This window comes from Physeter macrocephalus, chromosome 11 (genome assembly GCF_002837175.3).
Source record: "Physeter macrocephalus isolate SW-GA chromosome 11, ASM283717v5, whole genome shotgun sequence".
NCBI lineage: Eukaryota > Metazoa > Chordata > Mammalia > Artiodactyla > Physeteridae > Physeter > Physeter macrocephalus.
Window position 1 is genome coordinate 168,776,015 of NC_041224.1, and position 23,282 is coordinate 168,799,296.

Below are 23,282 nucleotides of genomic sequence, written 5' to 3' on the forward strand. Positions count from 1 at the left end.
TAAGCAATTCATGCAGCTCAATAACAAAAAAACAAGCAACCCAATCCAAAAATGGGCAGAAGACCTAAATAGACATTTCTCCAAAGAAGATATACAGATTGCCAACAAACACATGAAAGAATGCTCAACATCATTAATCATTAGAGAAATGCAAATCAAAACTACAATGCGATATCATCTCACACCGGTCAGAATGGCCATCATCAAAAAACTGGCTTTCTTATGAAGGGTATTTTAAGTTCTAGGAGAGGGGGCAGTAGAGCAAACATTTTGGAGAAGGAAAACATTTGATGCTAAAAGTACCACCAAGCATATCAGCTTTTGCCCTTGCCATCCAAGTTTTTTCCACTGCTACAGATCACTCAGAAGTATATGTTGCAGTGTGGGATAATGCACTCATTTGAATATTTACATTTGAAAATAACAGAAATAGATTTTTTCTAGAACTTTTTTTTCTGCAGTAAATTTCTGGAAAACACAGCTTTTGCTGTGTTTAAATCAAATTGTTATGACTGTGCTTAAACATGGCTCTCAGCTCTTCCACATTACACAGATTTCCTCATTTCCTGGGACTGTGGTTTACTGAGAATTGACATACTTTGGGCAAGAATCTGTATAACAGATCTGTCAGCAGAGGCTGAAAAATAGATTTCATTTCAGACTGCTCTGTGTTTAAACTGTTTGAATGAGTATTGGTTCTCTTATTTCTTACTTTCTGAAACCTGCTTACCACCTGCACCTTTTTCTTTTCCTTCTTTGGATATTCATTCATTCCCTCATTCATTCATTCATTTGTTCTCTTAACAAATATTGGTTGAGGTGTACTTCGTGCTGGGTACTGCTCTGGGGATAGAGATAAGAAAGGTCCAGTTCTCGTCATTGAGAACAGTGTGGTCTACTGGGGGGAGATGATGTGATGGAGGCTGGAAGGGGCTCCAGAAGTTCAGAGGAGCCATGTCTAACACAGATTGCAGAGTCGGGGAGCAATTCGCAGAGGACCTGGCGCTTGAGCCGGGTCTTCTGGATGAGTAGATGCTAATAACATCGGGAAGAAGGAATTCTAGCCAGAGGCAAAGAGGTGTGTTTCCTTTTGTCACTTTCAAACTCTTATTCCTACATCCATTCTCTTTACCTTTTTAAAATTAATCATCCAAAGTGGATAAAGATGGAGAGGAAAACACTAGAAAGTAGCAAAAGAAAAATATTTTTGAAAATACTTTTATCCAATGTCAAAAATATGCAATTCTTTATGTGTGTTCATAAAGAAGTAAGGGGGCCTCCCTGGTGGTGCAGTGGTTAAGAATCCGCCTGCCAGTGCAGGGGACACGGGTTCGAGCCCTGGTCCGGGAAGATCCCACATGCCACGGAGCAACTAAGCCAGTGCACCACAACTACTGAGCCTGTGCTCTAGAGCCCTCAAGCCACAACTACTGAAGCCTGTGCGCCTAGAGCCCATACTCCGCAACAAGAGAAGCCACCGCAATGAGAAGCCCGTGCACGGCAAAGAAGAGTAGCCCCCGCTCACCACAACTAGAGAAAGCCTGTGCACAGCAACGAAGACCCAATGTAGTAAAAAAAAAAAAATTAAAAATTAAAAAAAAAAAAAAGAAACACCAGCTAATGGGCATGGGTAATTATTTTTAAATGCTTAAAAAAAAAAAGACTGTTGTGATGCTTTTCACCATCAGTCTATACTAAAAGATTCATAACCCATATTGATTTTTCTTCCCCCAAAGACATCTCAGTTTTCAACAAGCCTTTCGGCCTGCCTCTTCCCATACACTCTTCTCCTTTTTTTCTCTGTTATCTCTAGCCTGTGGCTACCTTCCAAGGCAGTCCGTTTCCTAAACATGTATACGTTTAAAGAAATTTTAGCGATGATATCTGGTTTGAGATATTTTATTGCTCATTTGTTCTTTGAGGTTGTGTTGAGATGTTCAGGGAGAAACAGTTAACATTAGGTATCTCCGTATATGGATAGACTTGAACCCGCCCATTGAAGAAGAACTAACAGGGCCAAAGTTTCAGCTAGAATTAGGGAGAAAAGCAGGGGAATTAGGGGATCTTCTTAGAGTATCCACAGCAAAAGCACCAAGATACAAAGTTTGTCTTCCATACAGTCTCACTTCCTTATTTGGTGCCATTCTATCTCTCTGGGTTGGGTATCCTTGTTCCCCAACCCTAAAGATCTATTTTAGGGAACTAATTTTGTTTCCTGACATGTCAGGTTGGAAATCATTCCTGATAGGGTTGTAGTGAAACAAACAAAGAAACAAACCATAATAACAATAAAAAAACAAAACAATAGCGACGAAAGAAAAGTCTCCTAAAGGTGTTTACAATGTGATTCACTTATTCCCTTAACAAACGGTGGCTGGGAACCTATGTGTGCCAGACACAGTGCTAATGAATGGAGATGAAACGATGAATATTCAGAATGCAGTATGTTACATGCTAAGATAGAGGTATGCACGAGGTGCTTGAAAGCTCAGAAAAAATCAAGCATAGTGGGCCAAGCTCTGCATGCATGATTTCAGTGCCTTCTCACTACAATCTTGAGAGGTACATACTTTCATTACTCCCATCATGCAGATGAGGAAATGGAGGTTAGGAAGGATACATAATTTACCCAAGGTCGCACGGTGAGTACATGGAAGAACCTGGACTTGACTGACTCCAGCCCCGTGCGTCACGTTTTAGCCAGGCTGCTTTGCAGAAGAAGACACGCTCAGACTCAGTTTAGAAGGAAAAGGATTAAAAGCATCCCAGGCAAAGAGAACACGTTCAAGGGTTCAGAGGCAAGAGTCATGGCGTGTGCAAGGAATCCCATCTGGATCATCGTGGCCGAGAGTGATCTAGTTAAAAGAGCACTGGGCCAAGGGCAAACCTGGGGAATCCCAACCTTTTAGGGGAAAGGGGGAGCAACCTGAGAAGGAACCTGAGAAGGAGCAAACCGTAAGAAAGGAATGCCACTGAAGCCAAAGAACAAGAAACCTTCATGCAGGAAGGAGAGATGCGGAAGAATGAGTGAAAATGAAGAATGAAAGCCCCAGGGAGTGAAGGGTGGGATTTCGGGCACCTGAATCCCAGGGCATGGGAGGGATGATTTAGAGGGCCTTCCTTAAATACATAAATGAAAATATACTGCATAGGTGGTCACCTATCTCCTCCCACGTTGACCACTGACAAGGCCTGCTGATGGGTGGACCGATGGATGGAATCACAACATTTTAGAGAACGACGATGGGATGATTTAATTTAATCATCTAGTTTTCCACAAGAGGAAATGGAGACTCAGAACTCTGCAGTGATTTTTTTTTTCCTGACATCGCATAGCTAATTAGGGATAGAGCTGTGATTAGAATTCAGATCATCTGACTCTCTATCTCAAAAGGAAATTTTTCAGACATGTATTCTTTGCAAAGGACGTGAATAGACAATCCACAAACGGCCAACAAACATGAAAAAATGTGTTCAGCTTCACTTGTAATCAAAGAATCCTCAACAGTACAGGGAAGCAGGCACACTCACATACTGCTGGTAGAAATCTAGACTGTAATAATTTTGTGGGGAAGCTATTCTGGCAATATGGAAGGGGCCATATAGTGCAGTGATTAAGAATATTGGTCTCAAAGTCAGACAGACTTGGGCCCAAACACCAGGTCTGCCAACCACTGTCATGTAGGAACCATTTTCTGGGCACAGGCGTCAGTTTCTTCTGAAAAAAAAACGTGGATATTAATAGCACTTATCTCATGAATTTGTCGTGAGGATTAAATGAGAATATGTTGATAGCATACTCCCCAGCATATGGAGTCCAACAGAATGTATATTCGTGATCCTTATAACAAAGAGTTCTACAAATACATTCCTTGGACTAGCAATTTCATAGCTAGGCATTTATCTTACAAAAATAATCAGAACTGGGCACAAAGATTTATGTACATGGATATTCATCACAACATCATTTATAATAGTGAAAAAATGGAAACACAAATGTCCAACAATAGAGTGGGTAAATTAATGATGGTTCATGTGGTTGACGGAATACCACGAGGCCATTAAATATCAGGCTGCAAAAGAACACTTCATCATTGGCGAAAACATCCATACTAAGTGACAAAAGCAGGTTACACAACAATGTATAAGCATAACACCGATTGTGTAATAAACCTTACAGACATATGTGCATTCTATACATATAGAAAGTACTGGATGGCAATTCGGTGAGAAAGGAAGGATCCCCACCCCCATAAATCTACTCTGGTCATACAAGTGCATGTCTGTGTGAGACGCCTGTCCCCCAAATTGAGGAAAACCTAGTTTTAGTGGATCGTGTTGTAAACTCTGTAACAAGACTAAGATAAAAGAAAAAATGAAAATAAGTTCCTTTTTCTGATACTATCAAAATGACATAAATATTTGAGTTTAACGAGCCATTCTCAACCTTCCAGATTTGAAAAGGCTTGGAAGGAAATTATATTTTACAGTTGTAAACTGATTTCAGCATGCTGGGATTTCTACATTTAACTTCTATTAATGCTTTTCAATGCCAGCATGAAAACATATACCTTAGACAATCTTCCTCAGTGGTATTTCTTACAGGGAGCTAATTAGACTAAATAAAATAAAGTAGTAAACAAAACTGGCAAACCCTCTCTGGACAAACACTGAAAAAGGGTGTTAGAGTTGACTTGTTTACTACTTTCTTCTATCGATAAATCCTAGGAAACCTACAGAGGAATTATAGTACAAATAAGAAAAACAAAGAACCCAAAGGAATGAGCGATCTTTTTTCCTACACCCACGATTCCAAGTGGTTCACTGTAATAAACTTTGAAAAGACCATAGTATGCATTCTTAGCTGTAAAGCACTTATCTACTCCTTCTAGTTGCACATTATTTGTGGAAGGTTTGGAACATACACACCAAATAGGTTCTACAAAGACTCCATCATTATTGGTTTTGTGCTTTAATTTATAATGGAATTAAGTTATAAATGTGCTTCTAATAATGTACTATTGGACAAGTCACGTAGCCCATCAAATCCTCCATAACCTCATTTGTAAATAGTTATAGGATTGAACAGAATGATTTCTAAGATTCCCTCTAGCTCTGAAATTATACAGCAAGCTATTAACTCATAAAATAAAAAATTTGTCAATCTTTTAGGTCAGAGGTTGGCAAACTATAGCCCGTGGGTCCAATCTGGTAGGCTGCTTACTTTTTTTTTTTTTTTGGCGGTACAAGGGCCTCTCACTGTTGCGGCCTCTCCTGCTGCGGCGGTACAAGGGCCTCTCACTGTTGCGGCCTCTCCCGCTGCGGAGCGCAGGCTCCGGACGCGCAGGCTCCGGACGCGCAGGCCCAGCGGCCACGGCTCACGGGCCCAGCCGCCCCGCGGCATGTGGGATCCTCCCGGACCGGGGCACGAACCCGCGTCCCCTGCACCGGCAGGCTGACTCCCAACCACTGCGCCACCAGGGAAGCCCCTGCTTACTTTTTAAAATAAAGTTTTACTGGAACACAGCCACACCTGTTCATTTACACATTGTCTATGGTTGCTCTTGTGCTACAGTGGCTGAGGTGAGTAGTTGCAGCAGAGACCACAGGGTTCACAAAGCCTAAGATATTTACCACTGGCCCTTTACAGAAAGTTTGCCAATCCCTCTCTTGGGTTCAGTTTACAGATCTTATTATGCTTTATATAAAGTTAGTAAATCTTGACAATCACTTTTAAGGAGGCTTTTATAAATTCAGTTAAAATGCCATCAAACATTTCTAACTACAGGTATATACTTGATGTATTAGATTTCCTTTTAATGTAACTCAGGTGTCTATCTTGACAAACTTTCCAAGTGTTTGTATTATTCTTGTAGCTCTAGTAAACCATGTTGAATCTTGTAAATATAACCATATATTTATATTATTTTTATATAATTTATAACCATTACTATAATCCTACAACTATTACCTTCCCTTGAATGTTTCAATACTTTGTATAAATGTGGAAAAGTTTCAGTTAGAAGTCAGATGCCTAAATCAATTATAATTTCTATTTAAGATAACAAGGCTGACCTATTTAACCAAGAGGTTAAATTCTCTTAAAAATTAACAGACATGAACAGATTGCTTCTTGAAATAAAATAAAAATATTAAAGGTTGGATCCTCTTACATGTTTCTATGCTTAATTCTAAATCATCTCAGAGTTAAAATATGGCAACTCATTAAGGAAATAATTATATCATCATTATAAATAGTTTGGGGGCCTCCCTTCTCAATGATGGATATTGCAGTAATAGCAGTGGAGATAACGGACTGGACATTTCTTGGCAACAGCGATGGGACTTGCTGAGCTCCATTTATGAGCCATGACAAGGGCACCATACATTACGGTAGGGGTGGTCACAACAGTCTATTTTAGTTTGCTACGGCTGCCATAACCAAATACCACAAACTGGGTGACTTGAACAACAGAAATTAATTGTCTCTCCGTTTTGGAGGCTAGAAATCCAAAATCAAGGTGTCAGCAGGCAGGGCTGGCTCCTTGTGAGGGCTGTAACGAAAGGATCTGTTCCAGGACTGTCCTCTAGCTTCTGGTGGTTGCTGGAAATCTTTGTTATTCCTTGGCTCGTGGAAGCATAACCTGATCTCTGCCTTCAGCTTCATATGACATTCTCCATGTGTGTACGTATGTCTTTGCGTTCAAATTTCTCCTTTTTTATGAGGACTTCAGTCATATTGCATTAGCGCCCACTCTAATGACCTCATCTTAAGTTAACCAACTATATCTGCAACAACCCTATTTCCAAATAAGGTCACATTCTGAGGTAGTGAGGATTAGGACTTCAACATATGAATTTTGTTGGGGACACAATTCAGTCCATGGACAGAGTCCATGTCCATAGGCTTGACAGCAGAGACTGGAAGGCTAAAACTATCTTTCCCGAATTCTCTTGACATTGGGATGGTGGCTCTAACGTAGGTTCAGTACTCAGGTAAAATTTGGAAGACAAAAATGGGGCAGAGGCCCTGCTTCTGCTGTTTCTTCTGGAAAGCACGGGCACGGAGGCATTTTGTTCTTCTATGAGAGTTTTCAGCGGACCACAATGGTTTGGATCTGGGTCTAGTGAAAGATTCTTGACTGTGGTCTCTCCCTGAATATGGTAGCCTTACAGACCATGGCCATAACAGATGAGTCTGAAGGAAGCAATCTACACTGTATGAAGGTGACTGACCCATTTACCAAGTAAGCTGTAGGGCAGTCAGTTTTGAGTGGGAGAGAGAGAGAGAGCAAGAGAAAGACCTCAAGCTGATCCAAAGCAAGCAGTTCTGCAATTTGGTTATGATCCCGAGTATCTAATGGTGGGCAGAGCATCTATGACAGGCCAGGGTGCTCTCTGGAGCCTGTGATGACCCAGTGGGAGGGTCACAGCATAGGATTTTGATATTTTGAAACTAAAGCCGCATCTTCTTTGCAAAGAACTATTAAGAGACAGCTCTCGGTTTGCTGAATGCTTGACAATGGAAAACCAAGTGATCTTGTGACCCGTCTTCCCATCATGAAGTGGGTGCTGCATGGATCCACTCACCCACAAATTTGGCGGAAGTGGTCTATGGGATACTGAGCCTGTGCAGGTTCAGATGGTCCAAGGAGCTCGAGTGGTTGGCTCACACTCTCACAGCACCTGCTCTTGTTGCTCGTCTCCTTCAATCCACATGTAAACCCTCATGAGGAGTTCCCTACGAAAAGAATTTTCTTAAAGGTAAAGAGAGAAAAAAACCTGAACCTGGCTCATGGATGGTTCTGGCTAACACGCAAGCCTCACTGTTAAGGGATTGTGCCAGCATTACAGACTCAGGTGGGGAACAGCAATCTTCCCAGGGGTTAGAACTTTAAAAGATTCATCCGGTTGTTCAGTTTGTACAGAAAGAGAGATGATCAAAAGCATGGGTTTATTTAGGGACTTGGAAATAAAAAGAGGTGATTGGTGACATGGTGGTCTGAGGAATAGGGATGTGTATAGCCCTCCTGGAATAAACCCAGAGTGTGACGCATCCCACAGGTTTGCTCGCCAAAGGGCAGCACGGCACTTGGGAGGGAGGCGTGAACCCAAATGATAAGGCAGATAAGATGCCTTGGTCAGGGCCTGTGAGTCAGCTGCTTTCCTCAACTACCCCAGACTGCCCAGAAAGCAGCCAAAAAGCAAGGATGGGGGTCACACATAGGGGCTTCCGTGTATCAAGGCACATCCGGATACCTCCCACTGCTGAGGGCCACCTTACCAACAGCGGACTAACGCTGAGCCCCTGGTGCCACGTCATGCCGGCCTGCAGCAGGTTGCATATAACTGACCTCCTCCATCGTGGAGGGGGCGACAATTTGTCCTCACTGGACTATTTCGGTTTGGATTCGCCTTCTCTGCCTGCCATGCTTCTGCCAGCAATGCCATTTATGGACGCATCAAATGCATTATTCATTCTCACAATATTCCGCACAACATTACTTCTGACCAAGAAACGAAAGTTACTGCCAGAAAAAAAGCAGATGGCTGACCTCCGTGGGACTCACTGACCTACCTGTATGTGCCCATCACTCAGAAGGCCGCCACGCAGAGAGGAAGGGCCAGGGGACACAGCTGAGCCACACCTCGCGAGGTTCTTTCCTTCTCGGTGTGACATACGCTCCAAAACAGGTGCTCTTAGGTGCTGCTGACACTCCCACAGGCGGGTCTCACAGATCCGGAAACCAGGGCGTGGAAAAGAGAACGGCACCCTCTCCTTATTAAAGCTGGTGCCATGTAAAAGCTTTTATCTGCCTCACTGTGACTTGGAGTTATCGTGGAATTGGAGGTTTGTGGACTCCTCCATCGGGGAACACACGGTTTCACTGGACTGGAAGTTGAGGCTCCCACCTGGTCATCATTGGGCTCTTGGCTATCAGGGAAAAGGAAGGTCTCTGCTGCACAGTGAGGGCCCGTAGATGCTCTCCAGCGCCTCCTAGGACTTCCACACCCCGGGGCAAAAGTTAGAGAAGACGTCCGCAACCCTAGCACTCAGACACCCGGGAAAGGAAGGTTTACATCACGCCACTGGGCAAAGATGTCTGGCCCACCGAGCCAACCTACTGGGAGCAGAGACCCCGTGGGGCAGGTAGCAGGGGAAGGAAACTGCGACCGCCAGCTCTGGACTTGTGAACCAGAGCGAAACGGAGGGTCCAAGTAGGGAGCATAGTTTTTTCTCGCTCTTTATGTATCATTTACATACATTAACCACTTTCATTTTTTCCCCCTCCCCTTTGTCCCTAATGTTTTATAAAGGGTTTGGGGGGCATGATTGACTTTACAGTTCAGCCCATAGGTTGTGGAACATCAAGCCTGGATTGTGACTGGGCTTAAGAGAAAATGAACATTCCCCACATAGATACAGGGAAGTGTTGGTCTCCCTTTGTGGGGCGGGCAAGTGCATTTGCATGTTAGGGAGGATCCGTTGTTATTGCTATCATTTGTTTTTCGTTTCTTTGGGTTCTTTTTGTTGTTGTTTTGGGCCGCACTGTGCGGCTTGTGGGATCTTAGTTCCCCGACCCGGGATTGAACCCAGGCCCCTGGCAGTGAGAGCCCAGAGTCCTAACCACTGGACCTCCAGGTAATTCCCGTTATTGCTATAATTTGGAAGCTTAAGTTTGGGAAGAGCAGTGGACGAGGTTCCAACCTCCTTTTCATATGCCTTCCTCGACTGCAGAGGTGGTGGGAACGCCACAGTTTTCAGACTTCCTTGAAGCAAAGTTCTGGATATGATTTAGGTTCTCACGGCACACTGGCCCTGTGCCAGGTTCACTTCTGGGTTGGGCTATTTCTGCCAGCGAGCATGCTCAAGAAGCCACTGAGGTCAACAGGGTTAACACTGGTGCCAATACTAGCCTGCTCGGTGTCTGGACTTTTCTCCTTGTACTCTCCCCTCCTTAGTCAAAATGTCTGTTTTACGTCCTGTCAGAATCCTGTCTATCTGTGGATAGTCTAACCTAATAAACTAATTTAGCCTACGTTAATTGGTGACACTGGAAACAATGTTTTAATATAGATGATAATCGTGATGAGCACAGCCACCGCTGACCAACATCATTCACTGAGTGTTGATTGCGTGCCAAGAGCTTTACAAGAATTATGTCGCTTAATCCTTTAAAATTGCCAAACTTAATGAACTGAGTGCTATTATCTCCATTTTACAGATGAGGAAACTGAGGCCTAGAGAGGTTAAAAAAAACTTGATTAACATCACATAGCTGACATGTATACACTGATGTGTACAAAATTGATGACGAATAAGAACCTGCTGCATAAAAAAATAAAATAAATTAAAACAAAACAAAACATCACATAGCTAGTAAGCGTTAGAACCAGGATTTGAATCCCAGTCTGAGTTCAGTGCAGTAGTCTCCTAACTACTACACTACATTGCCTCTTCAAATCCCACGGAATGATCTGAGAATATTAGGTGACCTTGCAGCTGGATGGGAACAAATATTTTGAGATTTCAAGACGAGGGAATCTTCTAGCAACAGATGCATTTATATTTTCCCGAGATCGGGAGATCTAAACTTAAGACATTAAGTACTAATGTCTTAACTAATTAAGCACTAAACAAGAACACTTTGTGGTAACAGTCATTTCTGTAGTAACAAGTAAGCATTTTGTTTTATTTCATCGTATAATGAAAGTGGGAAACATGAATATTTAAAGAAGAAAGAAGGTACACAGGTAAATGAGCAAAACTAGAGAAATCTGGAAAAGTAGAGAAAGGTTAGTTTATTCTTATGATAAAATATTTCATTAAAGAGCCCATATTATGATAAGCCTCTAAAGGATTAAAGTAGTACAGATAAAGCAGTAAATCAAGTTTAACGCAGGATTAAATAAGAGGCTGGTAGCCAGTAATAAGGATAAGATGCTCAAAGTTTAAGGTCACTGATTATTTGGAAAAGAGGAAAGGTGAGCATGCAAAATGGATCCTGTGTTTGAGAAATATTAGGTTCCTAAGAAACAATAACCATAAATGATAAGGTAGAAACCTTGTAATAATGGAAACTAACTGCAGTGGCTATGTGGAGATCATTTTCACGTTAGGAAATTATGCAGAAAATCTAGTAAGGTTCTCGACATTCATGTATTCTTAATAAAGTAGGGCATGCAGTAACTCTCTAAAACGGTCAATGAATTCTAAGGAGTGAAGGTTGGGCTAACTCATCGGTATAACCAAACCTCTACCTACCTAGAGAGAACAACCAACCAGTTAAAGAGCTGATCTGGTCAGTTCTATTTGCCATGCCAGGCACGAGTGGATCCTTACCAATATCTTGCAGTCAAGCTGGTCTAAGCTCATACTGATGAATAACTTCTGTGAAAAGAACGTCAGGGTAATGAATGAAGAATCAGACACTAGGAAAATTACCAAAGAAAAATTAATGTTTGCAAATGCTAATATTTTATTATAAAATACATTGTTGTTTCTACCATTCTATCATTTAAACTACCGAATCTGAAGCACATTCGGCAATTTGCCTTACGCACAAAAAAGTTGTTACTATACATAGTTTTGTACACTTTTTTTTTCCCTCCAATTAGTGCTAAACATAAAACTATTATTTTCAGATCCTTGATTTAGCTTTCCGAATGCAAAATAAAGGTTCTGTTTTGATACTGGGGGAAGAAGATACAAACACACATATTCATATAGAAATATAAATAATATGATCATTTGTTCAATTACAATTACATTTTCAAACGAAAAAGTATGTGAAAGAGGCTTTCTGAGAGATTAAATATTCTGGCAAAATGAAGAATAAAGAAGTTCCAAGTGAATGATCCTTTAGAGTGGGAAAAGGTTAGCTGTGAACATGCTTGTGAAATACGCTGAGGAGGAATCTCATTCTGAGATTATGGTCGTTCTTGCCTCCAGCTTCAAGTGTTGCTCAATCAGCAAGGTGCTCAATTCACAGTGATTGCTGCGCATTTGCTTGTTGATCAAGAAAATGCATAATCTCAGCCTAGACACATTTACCATAGAAATGAATATAAGAAATAGGATTTTGATTTAAATTTTCCAGTTGCAGCAGATCGAAAAAAATATATGCAGGAGAAGATTCCATTTGAAAAGCTCTGATTCAAATAAATCCAAAGAGAACGCATCTCTATGTACCTAATGCAGTCTTCGCATTACATAGCAAGCTTTTCTCGCTCAGATCCCTTGTCCATTTGATTAAACTCACGAACACGTGACTGACTCCGCCTCTGTTAAAAATACTCTCAAGCCAGAGAATGAGTGAGAATCGTGTGGCTTTGTCTTTGTGAGTGGGTCCTTTAACAGAGCATTCATAACACAGAATACTAGCTAGGGGCGTATACGTTTAAATTTAACACCCCACAACTGAATTCTCCAAACGCAGCTCACTGCAGAGAGGGATTTAGAAGAATGCAAATTCAAGTTCAGAATTCAGACTACCCTTCCAGGCATGGACATTTTCAGTTTAAAATGGCCCTCGTGAAACATGATACTTATTTGCAGCGTTGTTTTTAAAAGGCTGATTTGGAAGCCGCTCTGTTTTCTGCATATTCTCTTTCCAAGATTAAAGATCCTTCAGGTGAAACACTTGAGAGAAAAGCACGGGACGCTAGGCCGGGTGTGTACGTGTTTCTTGGGTAGCTGGGGAAAAAAGGTGCGATGAGATTCCAAAACCAAAACAGTTCATTCAGCCTAGACCTGGCCCGGACGACCAACTCCGTCCCCACGAGACAGACTGTAAAGTCTCCAGGCCGTTAGCTGGCTCAGGCGGCGGGGGAGCGAGTCGGGACCAACGACGTTGCGCCCCGGCCACGGTTGCAGACAGCTCGGGTCCCCCCGGGCTCCGGGCGAGCGCCTGAGCCCCTCTAGGCCGGAGCTGGAGCAGCGGAGGTGGATGGGCGCCTCCCGGCCGCCCACGCGGGGCCCGGAACCCTGGTTTCCCTCCGGCGCCGACGGCGTCAGGCGCGGCAGACGCGCTACCATGGCAACGGCGGCCCGCCCCCCCTCCCCCCGCTTCCCGGCGCCGCCGCGCCAAGCCGGGCGGGATGGGGCGGGGCGGGTGTTGCTAGGACACCGCCGGCAGGCGTCAGCCTCGGCGGCGTGGGCTCTCGGCTTCCACCCTTCACCTACTTCAACCCTGCCGAGAGGGCTGTAGGGGAGGGTCGGAGAGGAGGTCGAGGAAGCACGTGGTGGCCGAGGGTGTCAGGGCCTTTCTCCTTTGAGGCCTGCCCTCCCGGCCGGCACGACGTCCTCTTTCCCTTTGCCTTGCAAGTAGGGTGTCCTGTGCCCTGGGAGGAAAAGTGAATGAAAATACTTGGGCGTTGCCTCTGCCCGGGCTCGCTCTATAAGGATAGTTATGTCCCCGGACTCCAGTGAAGACGCTGTATCCGCCGCCGTTCTTCCCCTTCCGAAAGGAACCATTTCTTGAGCTTTACTAGGTCAAGGAGCAAAGCTAAGCACTTTGCCTACATTAATTCACTTTCAGTTATGTGAAGTAGGAGCTAGTTAACTTCATTAGAACATGAACAAAATGTGGCCAAGGTCATAGAGCTGGTTGGGTGGAGCCAGGATTTGAGGTCCGGTCTTGCTTAACTTCAAGGTCCCTGCTTTTTTATAATGCTTAACTGTTCTCCCTCAGCTGCCTCTTGGCTAGCACATTATCGTTTGCTATCCAAACACCACACCAACTGGGACACACTGTCTGGAAATGGTCTGACAGGGAGATTAAAAAACTGAAATCAGGGCTGTCCAAAAAACCTGGGACATGTGTTTTACATTGATGTATCACTGATAATTTACAGATGTCCCCGTCTGTAATATACTAATGCAATCGCCACTTAGCATCCTCAGATTCTTACTAAGGGAAGAGAGTCTAAACAAAAGAATTTGCCAAAACCCAGATCAACTCCTGGTAGGTATTCCATGCCGGGCTACATATGGTGGGAGATTAAAAGATTTTTTTTTTCCCCCTAGTTAGTGTCTGTCCACAAAGAGTTTATGTGCTACTAGGGAACTGTCTTGTCAAGGATTTCTTTGCAAGTAATTTATTAAGGACATGCTTCCAGGAGAAACTCGTAAGGGAAACAGAATAGGGCAGGAGAAGAAGACAAGCAAGGCAGCAATTTAAGATCAAGTTCCAGCCTCAGCTTGATCCAAAGGCAGCTCTGGAGCACAAATTACACAGTGAGTTGATCCCACCTTGAGGCAAGGGAGCTGGATTTTTATACCCCTGCACTAATCAGTCACCGGCTCCAGGCCTTCCTGGAGGGGGTGGGGGACATAACACCCAGCACTTCTGATTCCAGAGAGAGCCTGGGTGAAGTGGCTCTGGTAGATTAGGGTAGTTCTCTGAAGGTTGGAGGTGTGAGCCATTAGGAGAGAAGCACCCAGTAGCTGGGGGATGTGTACAGTGAACCCGGTCAAGGGTCTCTGAAGGGATCTGGCAGAGCACCAGAAGCATCCACTACAGTCCACCCCTTGCAACACTCAGATTCACATGTTCTCACATTAAGTCTCCATCTTGTCATAGCTTATTCAAGATTCTAATTGGTCACAAATCTAGTGGGACAAACCACAGCCCTTGCTACTGCAACTGGTCCCAAGATTATAACTAACATCCATCATCTCTCTTCTCTACCATCCATTCTAGACTCCTTTCATCCTCAACTAGCCCTTCTACCGATCTAGGGGTTTGCCTGGCTGAGTGACCCAAATCTTCATCCTTGAGGGCTCTGAGCTCCTTGCTGCCAGGTCTTTATCAGGTGGTGGTTGCCACGACTGCCTATTTTCAGTTAAAACTCGGCAAGAGAGACTCCAGCGAATCAGCTGAGTGCCAAACACATTCCTCCCCCATTATGTAACAGCAGCCCTGCATTCTTATGATGATTGGGGTCAGTTACCTCTGCCAGTATGAGCATAGCTTTCTTTGCTCACATGGAGTCCAAAACAATAGGACTACAGCAGTAGCTTTAGGTTTAGTGTGAAGTATTCTCCTTCTGGGAACTAGAACCTATAGACCTGATGCCCTAGAGTTGTGAGGACAGGAAGGATGCATTCCGCAAGCACGTCACTGAGAGTGACAGTGAGCCAGGCTACTCCTCTTTCCACCCCTTGGTTCCCAGACCCATGTATTCAACTCACTGGAGACAACACAACATAATGGCTTTTGGTTTAAGGCACACACTGCATCCTGAAGGATGGTGCCCCAGGCTCACAGGGTATCATTTCTAAGTTAGTGCCTTCCTCTGCCTTCAGAAGGTGGTTACAATATATTATGTTAGAATGGCGTGGTATGTTGTGGGATCCGTGGATCCCCTAGTCAATTGCCCATTACCATAACCTCTTTGGGACAAAAAATGTTTTGTGAGATTCTGTGTCCATAAATCAGACATTCTGAGACCTCAAATAGTGGATCTTATCAAAGCACTGCAGTCAGGAAAGGCAAATTCATACAATGAATTTGTACCAATCAGTCAGAACAAAACGCTGCCATTGCTAGGGTGAAAGGGGTCCTACATAATTAACTTGCCATCAAGGCTCTGGTTGGCCTCTTTAAGGAATGGACCTATAGTGGGGACTCAAAGTCAACCTCTGACAGGTCAGACATTCAGCAGTGGCAACAGCTAGATCAGCTGTAGTGAGAAGGAGCCCCAGGCTTTTGGACTGATGTGTAGCCTCCATATTTGTTACTGTAGCTACGGTAACAAAAATGAGCCTTTAGGACAAGAGCCTTTAGGACAAGAACTGAGGTAGCTAACAACAGATGCTGGCTGACATCTATTGATGAGTTATCCTGCCCACCAGTTTGCTTAATGCCTCTTCTGCAGTCAGTGCTCCCTGGTGGGCATCAGTGTACAATACAAAGGTCTTCACTCCCATAGGTCCTCTTTCCCCAAACCTCCTTGTCCCCCATCTTCCAGTTGTGTGCCTTCCAGTTCCGTGACCAGCCTGTGGAGTCAGTGTCCATTGCCCATAAGTCTATCTGTAGCTTTACCTTGGGCCACCTCTCTCTGCACACAAATTGGATCACCAGGTGCAATGCCCAAAGCTCTGCCTATTACGATTTATCTTCATTGGTCTCTTCAGCGCCACCTCTGGGTGGGGCTATAGTGCAGCTGTCCATTTTCAGTTTGTGCCAGCATACTGAGTCAACCCATCTGTGAACCAAACTTGGGATCTTTCCTCTGTCAGCTGGTCATGGGGGATACCCCATGAGGCCATAGGTGTGAGCTGATGAAGATGTCTTGGTTGGTGGATAACATAGAGTCTGGGTCCCTACTTTGTGCAATTTACTCATGTGTTCTGGACCTGCTCAAGCCCAATTCCACCCAATTACATAGTCCTTATAGTTGTTATTTCCTCTATTTCTCAAAAGCTAGAGGTGTTGCACAAGCCAATGGAGCTCCTTCTAGATGTATGCCATCACAGTTCACCAAGAGTGAAAGTCTTAGTAACTTTAATGATGCAAAGATATAGAATGCCACAATTAATGCTTGGTACATAAAAAATATTCTGCTTTCCTCTTTTTTTTAAGATAAAGGTGCTTTTGTCCATTTTTTTAAAAAAAAGGTTTATTTATTATTTATTTATTTTATTTATTTTTGGCCGTGTCGGGTCTTAGTTGTGGCAGGCGGGCTTCCCTCTAGTTGTGGCGTGCAGGTTTTCTCTTCTCTAGTTGTGGCACGCAGGCTCCAGGGCGTGTGGGCTCTGTAGTTGTGGCGTGCAGGCTCTCTCCTTGAGGCGCGCAAGCTCAGTAGTTGTGGTGCGCGGGTTTAGTTGCCCTGTGGCATGTGGGATCTTAGTTCCCTGACCAGGGATCTAACCCACATCCCCTGCATTGTAAGGCGGATTCCTTACCACTGGACCACCAGGGAAGTCCCTATTCTGCTTTCTTGATGCTTCATCATAAACTACTACTTAGAGGTTTGTTTGTATCAATATGTATGTCCTTAAATGTAAGTAAAATGAGATAAATTATTATATGCAATTTTCTTTTGTATAAAATAAAGATATGCTGATTTTCTAACAAACACAGACAAAAAAATACAGAATGCCACCTACCACCAGAGATGAGATCTCCATTTTCATCTTGCTGGTGAATGAGCTGTATCCAGAATCCCCTTCTTAAAGTCAGCTTCCTGGGACTACTTATGGCACCATCTGTTTTAGGCAGGTTCCCCAGATGCAGACCCTGAGGAAAGGGTTTTTGTGTAAATAATTTATTAAGCAAGTTGCCTCAAGAGAAATTAGAAAGCGAGTAGGAAAAGCAGAATAGGGGACAAAAATTAGCCAGGCAAGGTTGTGATTTCAAGTAAAGTTCCAGACTCAACTTGAACCCCTGAGGAGCTTTTGAGAATAAATTGCCCAGCAGAGTTTATCCTGCCTGAAAGTAAGGGAGCTAGGTTTTAATACTTCTGCACCAGTCAGTCATTAGCTACAGGTCAAAATGGGGATTTGTAATTTCCCAGGCTGTTCTGGTTCTGGAAGCATCTGAATGGAGTGGTTCCAGGGGATCCAGGGTAGTGCTCTGAAGAAAGTTACAGATATGAACTCTTTGGAGCAGAGCCTGTAGAAACTGGGGGATGGGCACACTGAACCAATAATGGCAACTTACAGCGACTTAGACAGAGAGCCACAATTGCTAAAGGAGCTAAGATTCACATATGGAAAACTGACACAGAGCTTCTGGTTGCTGACAAGATGGTAAACTAAGTTGAGCTTCTGCCTTCTCCCAGAATCTAACTCTGAAGAAACTGGTAGGGAGACATAGAGAGGTTGGGTCCCCATGTGTGTCGATGGGGGCACAGTGCATGGACGCTCAGAGCATCACAGAGATGGGTGCTATGGAGACTTTTGCCTCCCTCACTGCCCTGAGCAGATTATTGCCTTCTGTGATTAGGCTACATAAGATTATGACTTCCATCTTGCTAGTACACCCTTTCTACTGCATGTTTGGGTTGCATGTCTTGATAAAGCAAGCTGCCATGTTGGAGAGGCCCACGTGGCAAGGAAGAGGTGGAGGCCCCCAACCAACAGCCAGCAAAGATCTGAGGCCCTCAGTACAATAGCCCTCAAGGAACTGAATTCTATCAGCGTGAGTTTAGGATTCTTTCTGGGTTGAGCCTTCAGATGAGAACACAGCCCTGGCCAATACCTTGACAGCAGCCTGTGAGAGACCCTGAAGATAGTATCTGGCTAAACCAATCCCAGATCCCTAACCCATAAGAACTGTGAGAGAAGATGCATATGTTATTTCAAGCCACTAAGTCTGTGGCAACTGGTTATGCAGCAGTAGATAACAAATGCTAGCATTCTGCAGCTGGCCTGTAGGCTTGAGCATATCCTCCTTACAGATGGTTATCTGTGTACAGATTATATCTACCTGCTAGAATGCAGTGCCCACCTCCGGGTCTCCCTGCAGCAGCTAGGGTATTACCCTGCACATAACAGTCACACAGATAATGATTTCTAGGCAGGAAGTCCAGGCATTTATGATAATAACAAAAGTGGATTGAGTCCTTACTATGTGCCAGACCTTGTTGTAGACACTTTACAAATCTTAATTTATTTAATCCTCCTTGGTGATCAGATGAGGTAGGCTCTTTTAGGATTTCCATTTTGGAACAGAAAAATGAGGCTTGCAGAGGACAAATAACTTACCCAGGTCTGATGCTTGTGAGTGGCAGAACTGGGATTCAAGCCCTAGACAGCCTGGCTCCAGAGCCTGTGCTGCTCTCAGAACTGGGAAGAGATGGGGATCGTGCCACACAAACATTGTCCTTTTCTTTTCTTTTTTTTTTTTTTTGTGTGGTTCAAATTGCTTTCTATTTTTATTTTTTATTTTTTTAACATCTTTATTGGGGTATAATTGCTTTACAACGGTGTGTTAGTTTCTGCTTTACAACAAAGTGAATCAGTTATACATATACATATGTTCCCACTCTCTCACTTCGTCACAGCTTACCCTTCCGCCTCCCCATACCCTCAAGTCCATGCTCTAGTAGGTCTGTGTTTTATTCCCGCCCTACCCCTAGTCTCCTCATGACATTTTTTTTTCTTAGATTCCATATATATGTGTTAGCATACGGTATTTGTTTTTCTCCTTCTGACTTACTTCACTCTGTGTGACAGACTCCAGGTCCATCCACCTCACTACAAATAACTCAGTTTCATTTCTTTTTATGGCTGAGTGATATTCCATGGTTTATATGTGCCACATCTTCTTTATCCATTCATCTGTTGATGGACACTTAGGTTGCTTCCATGTCCTGGCTATTGTAAATAGAGCTGCAATGAACATTTTGGTACAAAACATTGTCCTTTTCTGAAGCACCAGAAAGAATTCCAACCTGTCAGCCGCTGCTCGTCAACTGTTGGAGGGCAGGAATGTACCTTATTTGATATGAAATCTCACTTTTAATATTCAAAACATGGCTATAGTAGGAGCCTTAAAAGTTGGCTGAATGAGTGAGTGAGTGAATGAATGAATGAATGAGATGCCTTGAATAGGATGTGGAGAGAAAAGAAAAGGGAACGCACAGAGGCTCTATTTCTAGATATTACACCAGCAGACTCAAACGTCTCACCCCCCCCAACACGTTTCTTTGCAGTTGCTACCAATATTACCTCTTCCGGTGCTTATCTGATAGCATGACTTAGGAAATAGGATGTGTTTTTCTTGATTTGGAATTGAGAGCGGAAAATAATTCATAAGAGGTAAGTGAAGTGGAAGGCGCCTGTTGTCCCTAACAAGTGTGTTCATTTCTTACTGGTCTGACTGCACGTGCACACACAGAAAACCCAGGATTATATCTAATTCTGCCTTTATAGCAGCTTATTACCTGCAGGGATAAGCGAGGTTATATAATGGGCTGGTTCAAAGAATGTGCTTGTTTGTATATGCAAATATCTGTCTAAATTGCTTAAAATAACAAGTTGTTTAACACCCGCCACTGAGGGAATTTGGTTTGAAATGTTCAAACATCACCCTTTATTAGGCCTGCCTACTCCAAGCACATGAAGTGAAAGATGGTTCCTTAGCCACACAATTTGTCGGAAGAAGGAAAGAAGCTCAAGTCTTGTCTCATATTTCATTGTTTTCAGGTACTAGAATCAGAATAATAGTTAACAGTTTTTATGATTAAGTTGCTTTGGTTTCTTGACACAGATAAAAACATGTGGGAGAGTTTGACTATACAGTCATCCTTTGCTTAATAAAAGTGGACTCTGCCATTTTAAGCAGTTGGATTTGCTCCCTAATAAGATGTGAACGACTGAGCTTAATTTCCTTGGCCTTTTTTGGCCTTCTTCCTCTCTTTTAGTGCCATCCTGACTGAGCCACACAAATCTGGTCACATCACACCTTGGTTAAAACTTTGTACTGACTCTCCCAGTCCCCTCAAGACAGGGCACACTTCTTGGCCTGATATCCAAGGCCTCTGTCATCCAGTCCTTACTCCTCTGACTGACTTCATCTTTCAGAGGTTTTCCCCACCTTCCAGCCTCCGTATTGCCACCCTTCTGTTCTATTTTTGGTTTCTCAGATTTTCTATGATCTCCAAAGCCCTGGGCCTTTGCATTTGTGGTTCCCTCCATCTTGTTCCCCTTCCTTTCCTACCCACCCCCGAGCCCGGCCGGCCTCCACAGGTCCCCGCGAAGATGTCACCGCCTGGGAAGCATTCCCTCCGCTGAGTCTCGGTGCCCTCCTCAAGGGTGCTATGGCTCCCGGCACGGCCCCACTGCGTTAGCGTTGTCTGATTCCCCTGCTGGACTCTGAACTCCTAGACGGGGTGTCTCGACACCCAGCACAGGGGCCTGGTTCACGCAAGAAACTAAAAACACTGAAATAAAAATCGGTTGAATGTGTTTCTCATTACTCTCCTGTAACCTTTGTTCCTCTACTTTGAGCGGCTCTAAATTGTCATTAGTCCAGTTTATACATTTCAACCCGAATGAATGACAGTTTACGTAAAATAAAAGCTGTTAGCCCAGTAGAAAATTTTCCTGAAAACAAAATTAACTTTTGAAATTTTAACCACATGAAATTCATTGCTATAATGTAAAGTGCAAAATTGGAAACCAGTTCTCGAAAGTTAGACCCCAAATACTGCTTCCAAATGCATCTATTTTCATTTCTTACAGACCCCCGTCATTCTATGGGATAAGCCCCCATAGACGATGCTGCCTCTCACCCTCCCTCCGCAACTTTTCTTAGAAAGTGTGACATGCATTTTTTTTCTGGTGGCATAATAATGAAAGGAAGGGTAAATACAGTAAGATGTGCTTCAGGTGGTGCTAGTACAGGACGGAAAAATAGCTAAGAAGATCTAAAAAAAAAATGCTTCTAAAATATAGTGTTTCTTAGCAAAATTGATTTTTATTTAGAAGGGAATTCTCTCTGTGCAGGGCACACTCTTCCTTTGAAACCTCCTCAACTATTATCAGCAGCAATAACAGTTTAGTCAAAGAGATGAGACTTGATAATTTGGGCATTCCTAATCGGACCCCAGTGCTCTCTAGAATGGAGGTGACTTTAAAACAAGTACTGGGAGTGGGGACTTTGTTATTATTTTGGAAGTTCTAGTGGACTGCGGTCTAAATACTTTGTAAACCATAAATCACTACTGTAGTTTTGCTCAGAGTCTTAAACTGCCTTTATCAGTTTGAATTTTTAGAGCCAGGGGGCCCAATTTGTACATTATGTTGTTATTCTGGGAAAAACTCCAATGTTTTCTGAACATTTTGTTCAGGAAACTGAAGGAGGCCTGACCCCACTTAGCAGGACTGACTTCCCAGGTCTGCTGAAAAGGCATTCAATGGCTCACCAGGCAACTCGGGAAACAAGAATAAAATGAAAGAAGAGAGCATAAGATATAGAGGGTGTATTAGCTTCCTGGGGCTGCCGTTAGAAATTACCACAAACTTGGCAGCAATAGAAATCTATTCTCTCACAGTTCTGGAGGCCGGGAGTCCAACATTGAGGTGTCAGCAGGATTGGTTCCTTCAGGAAGCTCTGAGGGAGAATGCATTCCATACACCTCTTCTTAGCTTCTGGTGATGTGGGCAATCCTGGGCGTTCGTTGGCTTGTAGACGCATCACTCTGATCTCTGCTCCATCTTTACATGCCATGGCCTTCTCTTCTGTGTGTCTGTGTCTGTGTTTCAAATCTCCTTTCTCTTATAAGGACTCCAGCTGCTGGATTTAGGGCCCGCACTTCTGCAGATAAGCAAATACCTTATCCAGGTTGACCTTAAGATCTTTAACATCTGCAAGGATCCTATTTCCAAATAAGGTCACATTCACAGGTACTAGGGGTTAGGACCTGGACATATCTTTTGGGGGGTCGTAATTCAACCCACTACCAAGGGAGAGTTCACCTGGGTAAAAACCCTTCGTGCTTTGACCCTCCCAAGAGCTCTCTACATTTTGACCTTCTCAACTTTCTCCTCCAGCCACTGAGACAAATCCCTGCCTCTTGTCTGCACTATTTACAATAAAACCAGAATCTGAGATACTATTGTGAGGAGCTCTTGAAGACTGAAAAAGAGAAAAATAACCAAGAAACAAACAAGAAGGAAGACTGGTCCTAGAATCCTAAAAGATGGAACTTTAGAACTAGTGATGTATAACATGGCCCCTCTTTTTTTTTTTTTCTTTTGTAAGGTTAGATTGTTTATTTGAGATTTTTCTTGTTTCTATTTCATTTATTTCTGCTCTGATCTTTATGATTTCTTTCCTCCTGCTAACGTTGGGTTTCGTTTGTTCTTCTTCCTCTAGTTCCTTTAGGTGTAAGGTTAGATTGTTTATTTGAGATTTTTCTTGTTTCTTGAGGTAGGCTTGTATAGCTATAAACTTCCCTCTTAGAACTGCTTTTGCTGCATCCCATAGGTTTTGGATCATCGTGTTTTCATTGTCATTTGTCTCTAGGTATTTTTTGATTTCCTCTTTGATTTCTTCAGTGATCTCTTGGTTATTTAGTAACGTATTGTTTAGCCTCCATGTATTTGTATTTTTTACGTTTTTTTCCCCTCTAATTGATTTCTAATCTCATAGCGTTGTGGTCAGAAAAGATGCTTGATACGATTTCAATTTTCTTAAATTTACTGAGGCTTGATTTGTGACCCAAGATGTGATCTATCCTGGAGAATGTTCTGTGCGCACTTGAGAAGAAAGTGTAATCTGCTGTTTTCGGATGGAATGTCTTATAAATATCAATTAAATCTATCT

The 23,282-nt window shown here is 43.3% G+C and overlaps 1 protein-coding gene across 3 annotated transcripts in view; it reads right to left on the bottom strand.

Moving 5' to 3' along the window:
• EFCAB11 (EF-hand calcium binding domain 11) overlaps nucleotides 1-23,282 on the bottom strand; it is a 251,543-nt gene that overhangs the window by 7,378 nt on the left and 220,883 nt on the right. Inside the window, exons 8-9 of one of the 3 annotated variants that reach the window (XR_003682138.2) lie at nucleotides 17,117-17,246; nucleotides 11,267-11,392 (exon numbers count right to left, since the gene is read on the bottom strand). The gene's annotated coding sequence lies outside the window, so the exon portion shown is untranslated. Of the gene's footprint in view, nucleotides 1-10,756; nucleotides 11,393-11,415; nucleotides 11,434-17,116; nucleotides 17,247-23,282 lie in introns of those variants that run through there. The other 2 variants (XR_003682140.2, XR_003682139.2) reach the window with 2 other exon arrangements.